The sequence below is a fragment of the Hemitrygon akajei genome, unplaced genomic scaffold, assembly GCF_048418815.1.
Source record: "Hemitrygon akajei unplaced genomic scaffold, sHemAka1.3 Scf000164, whole genome shotgun sequence".
NCBI lineage: Eukaryota > Metazoa > Chordata > Chondrichthyes > Myliobatiformes > Dasyatidae > Hemitrygon > Hemitrygon akajei.
In genome coordinates, this window is record NW_027332050.1 from 935249 (window position 1) to 948272 (window position 13024).

General features: G+C 45.8%; 1 long non-coding RNA gene across 1 annotated transcript in view; it reads right to left on the reverse strand.

The window, feature by feature from the left end:
• Positions 1 to 270: 270 nt before the first annotated feature.
• LOC140724118 (uncharacterized) overlaps positions 271 to 13024 on the reverse strand; it is a 48112-nt gene continuing 35358 nt past the window's right edge. The window contains exons 2-4 of the long non-coding RNA XR_012098041.1: positions 4957 to 5031; positions 926 to 991; positions 271 to 316 (exon numbers count right to left, since the gene is read on the reverse strand). This is a non-coding gene — a long non-coding RNA (uncharacterized lncRNA). The remainder of the gene's footprint in view (positions 317 to 925; positions 992 to 4956; positions 5032 to 13024) is intronic.

Below are 13024 nucleotides of genomic sequence, written 5' to 3' on the forward strand. Positions count from 1 at the left end.
GCGTCTGACTCCCCGGTGTTGATGACTAAGCAGCTCCATAGTTCAGAACCAATGACGGAGACGTGGAGACAATTCGTCCCTACGGCCTGAGGAAGAATGACGTGGACGGGAATCTGCACGTGGCGGTGTTGGGTAATTAGATGCTCAGGTGCCAACAGTGAAAAATGACCTGTGACAGGGAGGTTCTTGAGAGAACGGATGTGGCTGAAGGAGAGACGGGACTTCCGGGGGAAGGAGGAATTGAAAAGTAATAGTCAGCGATCACATTACCTCATAATCCGCAGTAGTGCAGAGGACATCATATCCCAAGCAATGACTGGAAGCAAAAACACAATGAGAGAGTCAGAAGCTCAATAGACAATGCAGACAAGAATCCCACACATTCCACAAAACAGTGAATTCTCTGATGTGGGCCATCAGAAGAGAAGGGCTCTCAGATCAAACCCAACCGTGCAACAAGGTACGACATTAAGAGAGCCGTGCGCGAAACATGGGGGATGTTATCTGGTGGGAGGCTGGTTTGCAGAAAGACGCCGTGCTGGAGAGGGGACCGCAAATGTATTTTTTGAAAGGAGCTCGGTTCTTAGCTCTCATATTGTATGTTGCCGAGTGTCTACAGTTACTGATTGGGCTCGGTACAAATGTTTAATCCAACTACTCAGTTGTGGTTCTTGCCTCGGTTTCCATCACAGGGAGAATCAGGATTTAAGCAATATGGATTGAAGAGGCGGAGTTTGTGAATGGAAGCCGGGTTGGGGAGGGCGGCTGGTCCCGGAAAACTGATTGAAGGAGGGAGGCGAGGCAGGCAGTGCCTGCTCGGAGGGAGTGCAGCACACAGAGGCAGCACTGGCAGGGATACAAGGAATCGGGATAGAGCGGCAGATGGTGGGACTGCGGCAGGAAAGGAATTTGATTCTCGTCTTACTCTTTGCTCAAGACTTCCACGCTGGCCAGCGAGGCGACAAGCAGAAACACGGGCAGCATTGTTACCCTATGAGAAACAGAAACAGTCACTATCCAGTATTTGCCATGGGCATAAGGCCATTCACAGGGTTATACAGCAAACAGCCCATCGGCCTGCTGAGCCAGGTCTAGTACTCAACATCGTTGTATTCCGAAAGATTTTGTACATTGGCTATAATCCCACAATTCTAACTGGCTCATCTCGATACAGGGGATGGAGTGTCAGTGTATCTCTACCCAAGCACTATCCTTCCCACCGCAGCGGGGCGCATTCTGGTTAGCATCCTCGACAACGGGAGAACCAGCCCTAGTTGATTTCGGTCATTTAACAATCCTGGTGAGCCTCTCACTCCGCCTCTTAGATCTATATTGTGTGCTACTGAAGCCTCTGCTACATGGGATAACGTTCCCGCTGTGTGAACTATGCATGCCCTCCATCGGTTAGAACACCTCAGGTAGCCTCCTCCACTCCAGGAAAAGACAGAGATTCTGTCAGAGAGATGGGGAAGGAGGGAGTGCGAGAGAATAGGCGGGAGAGGAAGAGTGATTGAGTGGAATTGGATGAACACGGTAAGGAAGATGTAAGAGCGGGTTGAGGGTAGGGCTGGTTGGACAGAAGGAGAGAGTTTGGTGTGGAGTGTAAAGATAAGCTGTGCACTGTATCTCGTACATGAGATAAACCAATTCAGTCAAATCTCAGCCGAGCAGAGATATTTCATTTCTAAAGCGCCTTCCCACCTTCTCAGCTGCCCAGACCAACTTACGTTTCTCTCCCTCCTCAGTTCTAATGAAGTGTACTTCATCTAATGTCTCTCCCCTTCCTCTCCTGACAGCTCCTGTCTGCCATAAGTATTTATTTATTGCAATTTACAATTTTTCACTCTCACGCTGTGCTGTTGGGACAGAAGAAGAAATTGCACCAAATATGTGAACGATGACACACTTCATTCTGAGATTGATTGCCAATGGCATCCCTTGATGATGGAGCAGGTCCCTGATCCAAAACATCTGAGTCAGTGAAAACATCCTCGCTGACTCCATCCTGCTGAGACTTTGCCCATTGGAGCGTGTCCATCTGTCTATCCATTTATCTATCGACTTATTGATCTACACATCTGTCGGTCGGTTTATCTATCTGTCTGTCTGACTGTCTATCTATCGATCTATCTATCTATCTCCCTTTACTTATGTACTTATTGGGAATTTTCTGTCTTTGCACTGTATTGCACAAAAACACGTTTCACGTCACACAGTGAATGCCAGTGATAATAAATGTGATCCCGAATTCTCAAACAAAACAAAACCTGCAGAAGCCGGAAATCAGAGCAACACCCACAAAATGCTGGAGGAACTCTACAAAGCAGCAGCACCTATGGGGGGATAAAATGTTTGGTGCAAGAGACAGATGGCCATAGAAGAAAGAAAACAAAATTGGGGAGGAGCAGTAGAGGGAGGTGACAGGCAGGCAAGGATATTAGGTGAGAGGGGGAAAGGGGGATGGGAAATGGTGAAAAGGGGAGGGGGCGTGGGGACATTGGTTTTGGTGCCGTCAGGTTGCACCTACTCAAACGGAATATCAAGTGTTGTTCCCCCAACCTAAACGTTGCCTCATCACGACAGCGGAGGAGGCCATGGATGGACATATCGGAATGGGAATGTGAATTGGAATTAAAATCAGTGGCCAGTGGGCGATCCCGTTTGTTCTGGTGGATGGAACGTAAATGCTTGTCGACGCTGTCTCCCGATCTACGTCGAGTCTGGTCAATATACTGGAGGCCTCACCGGGGGCGACAATGGTCTTCATTCTGAGACAGATGTCCATGGATGAAAGAAAAAAAATGGGGTGTGGGGGGTGTGGGGAGGACTACCAGAGCGAGGCGATTGGCGGGAAGCAGATAAGGTGAGTGGCGGGATAAGGGGATAGGAAATGGTGAAAAGGAATTAAGCGTGACCTCATCACGACAGTGAGTGATGGACATATCGGTACAGGAATTGGAACTGGAATTAAAATCGCTGGCCACTGGGAGATCCCGCTTGTTCTGGCGGACTGTACACAGGTCTTTTTCAAAGCCATCTCTCAATCTACGTCGAGTCTCGTTGATGTACACGAGGCCACACCGGAAGCACAGAACACAATAAAAGATTCCAACAGACTCACAAGTGAAGTGTCACCTCATATGAAAAGACTGTTTAGAGCTCTGAATGTTAGTGAGGGAGGTGTAGGGGCAGGTGTAGTACTTGTTCCGCTTACAAAGATAAGAGCCGGGAGGGAAATTCAGTGGGGAGGGACAAATGGACAAGGGAGTCATGTAGGGGCGATCCGTATGGAAGGGGAGAGGGGGCTAGAGGAACTATTCCTCGTTCAACCCTGCTACGTGTAAACACTACATCCCCTTCTCTCAATTCCTACGTCACAGCTGCATATGATCTCAGGATGAGGCTTTTCATTCCAGTGGTCATCCATTTTAGTTCCACATCCCATTCCCATTGCTGTATGTCCATCCATGGCCCTCTCCGCTGTCGTGATGCGGGCACACTTAGGATGGAGGAACAGCACCTTATATTCTGTACGGGTGGCCTCCAACCTGATAAACTGAACATCGATTTTTCAAATTTCCAGTAATGCCTTCCAAACCGCCGACCCTACTCAGCCCCCCACCCCCGCCACTTTCTATGTCCCATCTCCTTTTCCCTCTCTCACATCTCCTTGACCGCCCATCGCCTCCCTCTGGTGCTCTGACAATTTTTTTTCTGTTTTAAATGGTCCTGTCTCTTTCACATTCCAAGCTAATTTCTTTATCACCACTCCCTCCCCTCCAGGTTTCACCTAACACCTAGTGTTTCGCTCTCCCCACCCGGCGCCTTTTAAATCTACTCCTCAGCTGTTTTTTTTTCTCCAGTCCTGCCGAAGTGTTTTCGGCCCGAATCTCGGACTGCACTTCTTTTTTTCACTGATGCTGTTTGGCCTGTTGAGATCCTCAAGCATTTTTTGTGATTCTCATTCTGGTTATCAATAGAGGAGAAACCAGTTTCCATCCCTCGGGAATTTTCACCAAAGCTGTCAAAAATACGACGGGTACATCAGCAAAATACAATGCGCCAAATTAGACGCGTTGACGTGCCCGGGGAGAAGTACAAGGTATAGACTGGGTTAGCGACTGTTCCCCTATGGTGATCTTTATTCTCTGGGTATGGTGCAACAGCTCCACTAACTGGGCATCACCAGCAACAGATCTCTTTTCATTTAATAATGACTATGTCTTCTACACCAAAGACGATGCCCTTATAGCTATCCACAGGGTTTTCCATTGCCACCTTCCCACACACTCACTCAGCCGCTCCGTATCCCCTTTCATCATCCCACGCCCTGCCCTTCGCTCATACCGTCACACTGGTAAGTGTGGTCAGAAACCTTGGTAATAGAACCTGTGACACCCCTCAGTTCAAGGGCTGACGTCGCTGTGACCTGAGCACCACTGACCGTGATTTCCCTCTTCCCATAGACTGCGCACATGACAGAGATGCATGTAGACCCACTGTTCGTTGTGTGGTTATTAACCGAGCCCCAGGTATAATCTCACCAACGTCTCCCATAGGCTGATTTGTCTGAAACAGAGTCTCTTTGGATGGGATGAAGACGATATTGGAGGGTAAAGATCGAGGTGGATACATATATTCTAGTAGAAACGGAGGGCTGCGGTGCGGAATATTGCATAATGGGGACAGAGATGGAGGGACGAATGGCAGAGAGAGACAGAAAGAAAGAGAGATTAAATTGTAAGACGGATACTGGAGGAAGTAGGAGAGAAAGGAGCCGGAACAGAGATAGAGAGGTAGGAGACGGTGTGAGTAAGAGAGAGAAAGAGAGGACAGAGAGACATAGAGAGAGAGGGGGAGGGAGAGGGAGAGGGGGTGAGAGAGAGAGAGAGAGAAAACACGATACGTACAGCATAATCACTTGTCTACTGCCAGACGCTAAGTGCTACGGCTTACCTCAGTGTCGACTTGCTGTATTGGGTGTGCGCTTGTCCAGAGCCTCTATATATGGAGGGATGACACGTGCTGTTGCTATCCAGAACAGCCAATGCAGGAGAAGAAAAAACAACTCGTGATTTTAAGTATTCCAACCGCAAGTATTGCATCATCGAATGGAGCGACATTGTGCAAACCGCAGCTCATTAATTAACTAGGACACCACATCAATATCACAAACATGAGCGGATCCAGACTGCAGCTGAACCCGCCACCTACTTTGCCTACTGTGAGTACAGTATGTGAGACCCCTCACAGTTTTCCACAAAGCTTCCAAATTAACCTGAATCACTTAAGCAAATGAGAGAAGGCATCAACATCGTTAGAGTCCCAGGTTGGTCGTCATTGCTTTTCCGCTGCACCTGTTCTATTGTCCAGGTAATGACGCTCAGTGTCTGTTATTGGAGTAGAGTCCGGGGTAGAACTGTCCACCCACAGGTCGGATCCGGTGGCAGGAGTTGAGGAAACGACGTCAGATAAAAACCCTCCGTGCAGCAATGCCGACTGCGAAACTGTGCGCTCATGTAGACTCACGGTGAAGAATGACCCCGGCATGTTCGACCCCACAAGAGACGGTGGCGCAGGTTCCCCATGCGTTTCAAATTAAACCAAAGCATTTTCCAGGCGACACTCAATGCCGATTAGGGTTTGGACTGTCTGCGAACACGCTCTGTAATTAACTGAATCGGAGAAGCATAGGGTTCCAGATCAGAAACAACCAAGCGTTCTTACCTTAACACACCTTCCTGGACGATTTGAAATTAAATGCTACATCACCAATAAAGCTAAAGCAATTAATACAATAGCAGATCCCTTTTCGAAAATTAGGAACATATGCGTGAGTGCGTGCAATGCGCGGCCAGCAATGGTGGTGGAGGCGGATACGGTAGGGTCTATTAAGATATTTAGGTAGGTTCATGGATCTTAGCAAAATAGAGGGCTATAGGTAAGCCTAGTAATTTCTCAGGTAGGGACATATTCGGCACAACTTTGTTGGCCGCATGGTCTGTATTATGCTGTAGGTTTTCTATGTTTCTATTTTACTCTGGACAAGGTAAATGCAGAACATTAAACAACGAGAAAGAAGTAATAGAGTTAGTTGAATTTAAAACCGGTTAGCATGATACCATACAACAGACAGGTGACAATGAAATATATAGGTTTCTAGGTGTCAAAGCAAACAAAAAAAAAATCCGACTGCCACAGAGTCAAAGTTTCCACAGAATTTACTTCAGGATTAAGAAAATCTGGCAAACAAAGCTCAATAGTAAACATAAAACAAGTGCAATAAACACTTCCGGTATATTCTAAATAACGTCTTCGTTTGACAACAAATTTCGGCTCGATATCAATCTGGAAAACTTAGAAAGAAAAATAAGACCTCAAAGGAGAAATTTTTTGAAAGAAAAATGTACACTCTGGCACACTTAGATTAACATTACCGAGGACAGAAGGGGAAGAATAATAACAGACATTGAACAATAACATGAAACCCCGCTGGTTTCCCTGGCTGCATAAGTCTAGATTAATATACACTCCGGTCTTGCCGAACCCGTGATACTCAGAGGGCTCTCCCACCGCAAACCCCGTTCAGTGTGGATGCTGTGTACTTTGCTGCCCTGTTATAAAGTCACTGCACAGAAATAATAGACAGCACGCGGCATAAGATAAAAGGAATTATATTTATGAATCTTAACTAAAGGTTTAGAAAAGAAAATAAGGATAGAAAAAAACAAAAGGGCCAATTATAATTAAACTTAACTCTTCCAAGTGACATCTTGACCAACTGTGAACCCTTGCTCCATCTAATCACGATTACCCTAACAAAAGATCCAGTTCACTTTCGAAAACACCCGTTATCGCTAACCATAATCCAAATTCACCTGCTACAAAAAAACCATTACATTAGCAGTGGAACCTCTTCCAGGGTGTTAAATACTGAACAGTCAGGTAACACCTCTAGTAATATAGTTTCATAAAAAAAAACCGGAATTCATAGCCCACGTGAACGTATACATTCTGACAAGAAGTACAGTCCATTATACCTAAAGGAAAGATCAACTCAGAAAGCTTATGACATAGTCACTACAGGAGAAGAATTTAACAAATGGGGGAACATGACCCTCCCTGGAACACTAGTCCGTAATCTGAGCAGACTAGATGTCTACAACGAAGCTTCCAAAGCATGGCTCACATCGGGAGACCTCATCCCAGAAACAGAGGGACCCCTTGTGGCATTACAGGGCCACCTGGTGAATACAAAAATATCAAAAATACAGAATAAACGAACAAGAAATATGTCAGAAATTCGAGAGTGTCAAGGACAATGCGTGTGAAGTTGCCATTGGAAGAGAGAAGGTTCTTTGGATATCGAAGCCTGAAGTTTTAAAAGTCTCCTGGACAAGATATTATGCCCCACCAGGGTCCTCATATGTGGAGCACGTGATTGTGGAAGCAACAATAGTGATCTTTCAAGTGTCAATTGAATCTAGCATGGATCCGGAAAAATGGAAAATTACAACCATCACTCAAACTGTCAGGAAGGGAGAGAGCCAGAAGAAAGGACAGGACAATTAGGCTGATTTCAGTGTCTAGGAAGATGTTTAAATCGAATATTACAGTCAACATATTTTCTGACAAGTGTCAGCAAGTTTTCCTTAGGGGAAGGTTTTGCCTGACAAAGCTTTTGGAACTCCTTCAGAGATTATCAAGCAGAATAGGTAATGTAGAATCGGTAGCTGTTCTGTTCTTGGATTCTTAGAAGACCTCTGATAAGGCATCAGACATGAGGCTGCTAAAAACGTCAAGATCCACGGTATTACATGATAGATGCTGGCATTGAAAAAGCAATGACTGTTTAGCAGGTAGGAAAGAGTGAGAATAAAGAGAGCCTTTTCCGGTAGGCTGTCGGTGACTAGTGGTATTCCACAGTGGTCTACGTTGGGATCGCTTACGTTATACGTAAGAACGTTTTGGATACTGTTGGTCGGGATAACCTACCAGGGACAAGTTGGAGTGGTTGAGACTGGACCCTCGGCTCAGAAGGGAAGGAGGGAAGAGAGGAGAGCAGTAGTGATTGGGGATTCGACAGTTAGGGGGACAGATACACGATACAGGGCCCACGATAACTCGGATCGAGTTCTCAGTATTGTCAAGAGGGAGGGTGAGCAGCCGGATGTCGTGGTCTATGTAGGGACCAATGACGTGGATAGGAAGAAGGAGGAGATCCTACAAAGTAGATTGAGAGAGTCAGGTGCAAAGTTGAAGGACAGGACCAGCTACATGCTAGTAAGGCCAGAAATAGGAAGATAATGCAGCTAAATACATGGCTAAGGAGTTGGTGCAAGAGGGAGGGCTTCATGTTTCTGGACAATTGGGCTTTGTTCCAGGGAATGTGAGACCTGTTCCGACGGACGGGTTGCAGCTGAACTGGATGGGGACTAACATCCTTGTGGGAAGGATTGCTAGTGAATCCCCGGGGGGTTTAATCTAGATATGCAGGGGGAGGGGAACCAGAATATTAGAGCAGATAGTGAGGTGGAGCAGGATAAGGGTCATGCGAGATCTACAAGTATAGTGCATGGAGTAAAGCCAGATCTGACATATAAAGAGGCTTTGAAGAAAGTGAAGCAGAATAAAATGTGTAAATTTAGTAAGGTAGAAGGGGAAAAAGTACCTGAACTTCAATGAAGGAAGCATCAGGAACAAAGGTGATGAACTGAGAGCTTGGATACATACATGGAATTATGATGTAGTGGCCATTACAGAGACTTGGCTGGCACCAGAGCAGGAAGGGATTCTCAATATTCCTGGATTTCAGTGCTTTCAAGGGATGGGGGGTGGTGATGAAGGGTGGCATTACAGGTCAGGGATACTATTACAGCTACAGAGAGGGTGGGTAATGTAGCAGGATCATCTTCTCTGTCAGTATTGGTAGAAGTCAGGAACAGGAAGGGAGCAGTTACTCTACTGGCAGTATCCAATGGGCCCCCTGGGAGCAGCAAAGATACGGACGAGCAGATTGGGATTTTGGAAATGTGCAAAATGTTATCATGGGTGACTTTCACTTCCCTAATATTGATTGGCACCTGATTAGTTCCAATAGTTCATAAAACATAGAACAATACAACACAGTACAGGAAATTCGGCCTACAATGTTGTGCCGACTCTTAAACCCTGCATCCCATATACCCCCCCCCACCTTAAATTCCTCCATATACCTGTCTAGTAGTCTCCTAAATTTCACTACTGTATCTGCCTCCACCACTGACTCAGGCAGTGCATTCCACACACCAACCACTCTCTGAGTAAAAAGCCATCCTATCATACCCTCTTTGAACTTCCCTCCCTTTACCTTAAAGCCATGTTCTCTTGTGGTACCCTGGGGAAGAGGCGCTGGTTGTCCACTATATCTATTCTTCTTAATATCTTGTATACCTCTATCATGTCTCCTCTCATCCTCCATCTCTCCAGAGAGTAAAGTCCAGTCTCCCCTAATCTCTGATCATAATGCATACTCTCTAAACCAGGCAGCATCCTGGTAAATCTCCTCTGTACCCTTTCCAATGCATCCACATCCTTCCTATAGTGAGGCGACCAGAACTGGACACAGTACTCCAAGTGTGGCCTAACCAGAGTTTTATATAGCTGCATCATTACATCGCGACTCTTAGACTCTATCCCTCGACTTATGAAACCTAATACTCCATAAGCTTTCTTAACTACCCTGAACTGAACTGGAAGGAGACTAGCATCTTGCGGGAAGTTTTGCTACTGCTGCTCCGTAGGGTTTAAAATAGATTTGCAGGGAGAAGGGATACAAAGTGTTAGAGCAGATAGTGAGGTGGAGGAGGATAAATGTCATGCGAGAGCTGCAAGTATAGTGCTTGGAGTAAAGCCATATCTAGCTTACGAAGAGGCTTTGAAGAAAGAGAAACAGAATAAAGGGTGTAAAGGTAATAAGGTAGAAGGGCTAAAGTGCATGTACTTCATTGCAAGAAGCAACAGGAACAAAGGTGATCAACAGAGAGCTTGGATACATACATGGAATTATGATGTGATGGCCATTACAGAGACTTGGCTGGAACCAGGGCAGGAATGGATTCTCAATTTTCCTGGATTTCAATGTTTTAAAAGAGATAGAGAAGGGGAAATGGAAAGGAGGGGTGGGCATTACTGGTCAGGGATACTATTACAGTTACAGAAATGGTGGGTAATGAAGAAGGATCCTCTTTTGCGTCAATATGGGTAGAAGTCAGGAACAGGAAAGTAGCAGTTCCGCTATTCGTAGTATTCTATACATTCTATTGATAGCAGCAGAGATACAGAGGAGCAGATTGGGAGCCAGATTTTGGAAAGGTGTAAAAATAACAGGGTTGCTACCATGTGTGACTGTAACTTCCCTAATATTGATAGGCAACTGATTAGTTCCAGCGGTTTAGACAGGGCAGAGATTGTTAAGTGCGTCCTGGACGGATTTCTTTCACAGTATGTTGACATTCCTACTAGGGGTAATGCCATAGTAGATCTAGTATTAGGTAACCAAACGGGTCAGGTCAGAGATCTCTCAGTGTGCGAACATCTGGGGGACAGTGACCACCGCTCCCTGGCCTTTAGCATTATCATGGAAAAGGATAGAATCAGAGAGGACAGGAAGATTTTTAATATGGGAAAGGCAAATTATGAGGCTATAAGTCTAGAAATTGCGGGTGTGAATTGGGATGATGTTTTTGCAGGGAAATGTACTATGGACATGTGGTCAATGTTTAGGGATCTCTTGCAGGATGTTAGGGATAAATGTGTCCCGGTGAGGAAGATAAAGAATGGTAGGGTGAAGGAACCATGGGTGACAAGTTAGGTGGAGAATCTAGTCAGATGGAAGAAGGCAGCATACGTGCGGTTTAGGAAGCAAGGTTCAGATGAGTCGATTCAGGAAATAGGGTAGCAAGAAAGGAGGTTAAGAAGGGGCTGAGGAGAGCAAGAAAGGGGCATGAGAAGGACTTAGCGAGCTGGGTAAAGAAAAACCCCAAGGCATTCTTCAGTTATGTGAAGAAGAAAAGGTTGACAGGAGTGAAGATAAGGCCGGTTAGGGATAAAGGTGGGAAGATGTGCCTGGAGGCTGTGGAAGTGAGGGAGGTCCTCAATGAATACTTCTCTTCGGTATTCACCAATGGGAGGGAACTTGATGACGGTGGGGACAATATGAGTGAAGTTGATGTTCTGGAGCATGTTGATATTATGGCAGAAGAGGGTTTGGAGTTGTTAAAATACATTAGGACGGATCAGTCCCCGAGGCCTGATGGAATATTCCGCAAGCTGCTCCACGAGGTGAGGGAAGAGAATGCTGAGCCTCTGGCTAGAATCTTTATGTGCTCGTTGTCCACGGGAATGGTACCGGAGGATTGGAGGGAGGCGAATGTTGTCCCCTTGTTCAAAAAAAGGTGGTAGGGATAGACGATTGAGACCTTACGCCTGTGGTGGGAAAGCTGTTAGAAAACAATTCTTAGAAATAGAATTTATGGGCATTTAGAGAATCATGGACTGATCAGGGACAGTCAACATGGTGTTGTGAAGGGCAGATCGTGCCTAACAAGCCTGATAGAGTTCTTTGCGGAGGTGACCATGCATATAGATAAGGGAAGTGCAGTGGATCTGATCTACAGGGATTTTAGTAACGCATTTGACAAGGTAGGCTTATTCAGAAGGTCTGAAGGCATGGGATCCAGGGAAGTTTGGCCAGATGGATTCAGAATTGGCTTGCCTGCAGAAGGCAGAGGGTCATGGTGGAGGGAGTACATTCTGATTGGAGGGTTGTGACTAGTGGTGACCCACATGGATCGGTTTTGGGATTTTTATTAACGACCTGGAAGTGGGTGTAGAAGGGTGGGTTGGCAAGTTTGCAGACGACACAAAGGTTGCTGGTGTTGTAGATCGCGTTGAGAGTTGTCGAAGATTGCAGAGAGACACTGATAGGATGCAGAATTGGGCTGCAAAGTGGCAGATGGATTTCAGACCGGTGAAGTATGAGGTGGTACACTTTGGAAGGACAAACTCCAAGACAGAGTACAAAGTAAATGGCAGGGTACTTGGGAGTGTGGATGAGCAGAGGGATATGGGGGTACAAGTCCTCAGATACCTGAAAGTTGCCTCACAGGTAAATAGTGTAGTTACAAAAGCTTATGAAGTGTTAGCTTTCATAAGTCGAGGGATAGAGTTTACGAGTCGCTGGGGAATCATGCACTCTATAAAATTCTGGTTACGCCACACTTGCTGTACTGTGTCCATTTCTGATCGCCTCACTGTAGGAAGGATGTGGAAGCATTGGAAAGAGTACAGAGGAGATTTACCAGAATGCTGCCTGGTTTAGAGAGCATGCATTATGATCAGAGATTAAGGGAGCTAGGGCTTTACTCTCTTGAGAGAAGGAGGATGAGAGGAGACATGATAGGGGTATACAAGATATTAAGAGGAATAGATAGAGTGGATTGCCAGCGCCTCTTCCCCAGGGTACCACTGCCAAATACAAGAGGACATGGTTTTAAGGTAAGGGGAGGAAAGTTCAAGGGGGATATTAGAGGAAGATGTTTCACTCAGAGAGTGGTTGTTGCGTGGAATGCACAGCCTGAGTCAGTGGTGGAGTCAGATACACTAGTGAACGTTAAGAGACCACTAGACAGACATATGGAGTAATTTAAGGTGGAGGGTTACATTGGAGGCAGGGTTTAAGGGTCGGCTCAGCATTGTGGGCCGAATGGCCTGTACTGAGCTGTGTTGTTCTACGTTCTATATTCTATGTTCTAGCATTCTGCGGAAGTGGAATAGATAGCTTTGTGGCATAATCTTCAGATGATGCGAAAATAGGTAGAGGGGCAGATAGTTTTGAAAAAGCAGACAGGTTCCACAATGATTTAGACGGATTGGGAGAATGGGCAAAGAGGTAAGGAATTGAATGCGGTGTCTTCTCCTGTATGATTAAATAAAAGCACGGAATATTTTAGAATTCCTTAAATGTTTATTTGCTGGTTGAGTC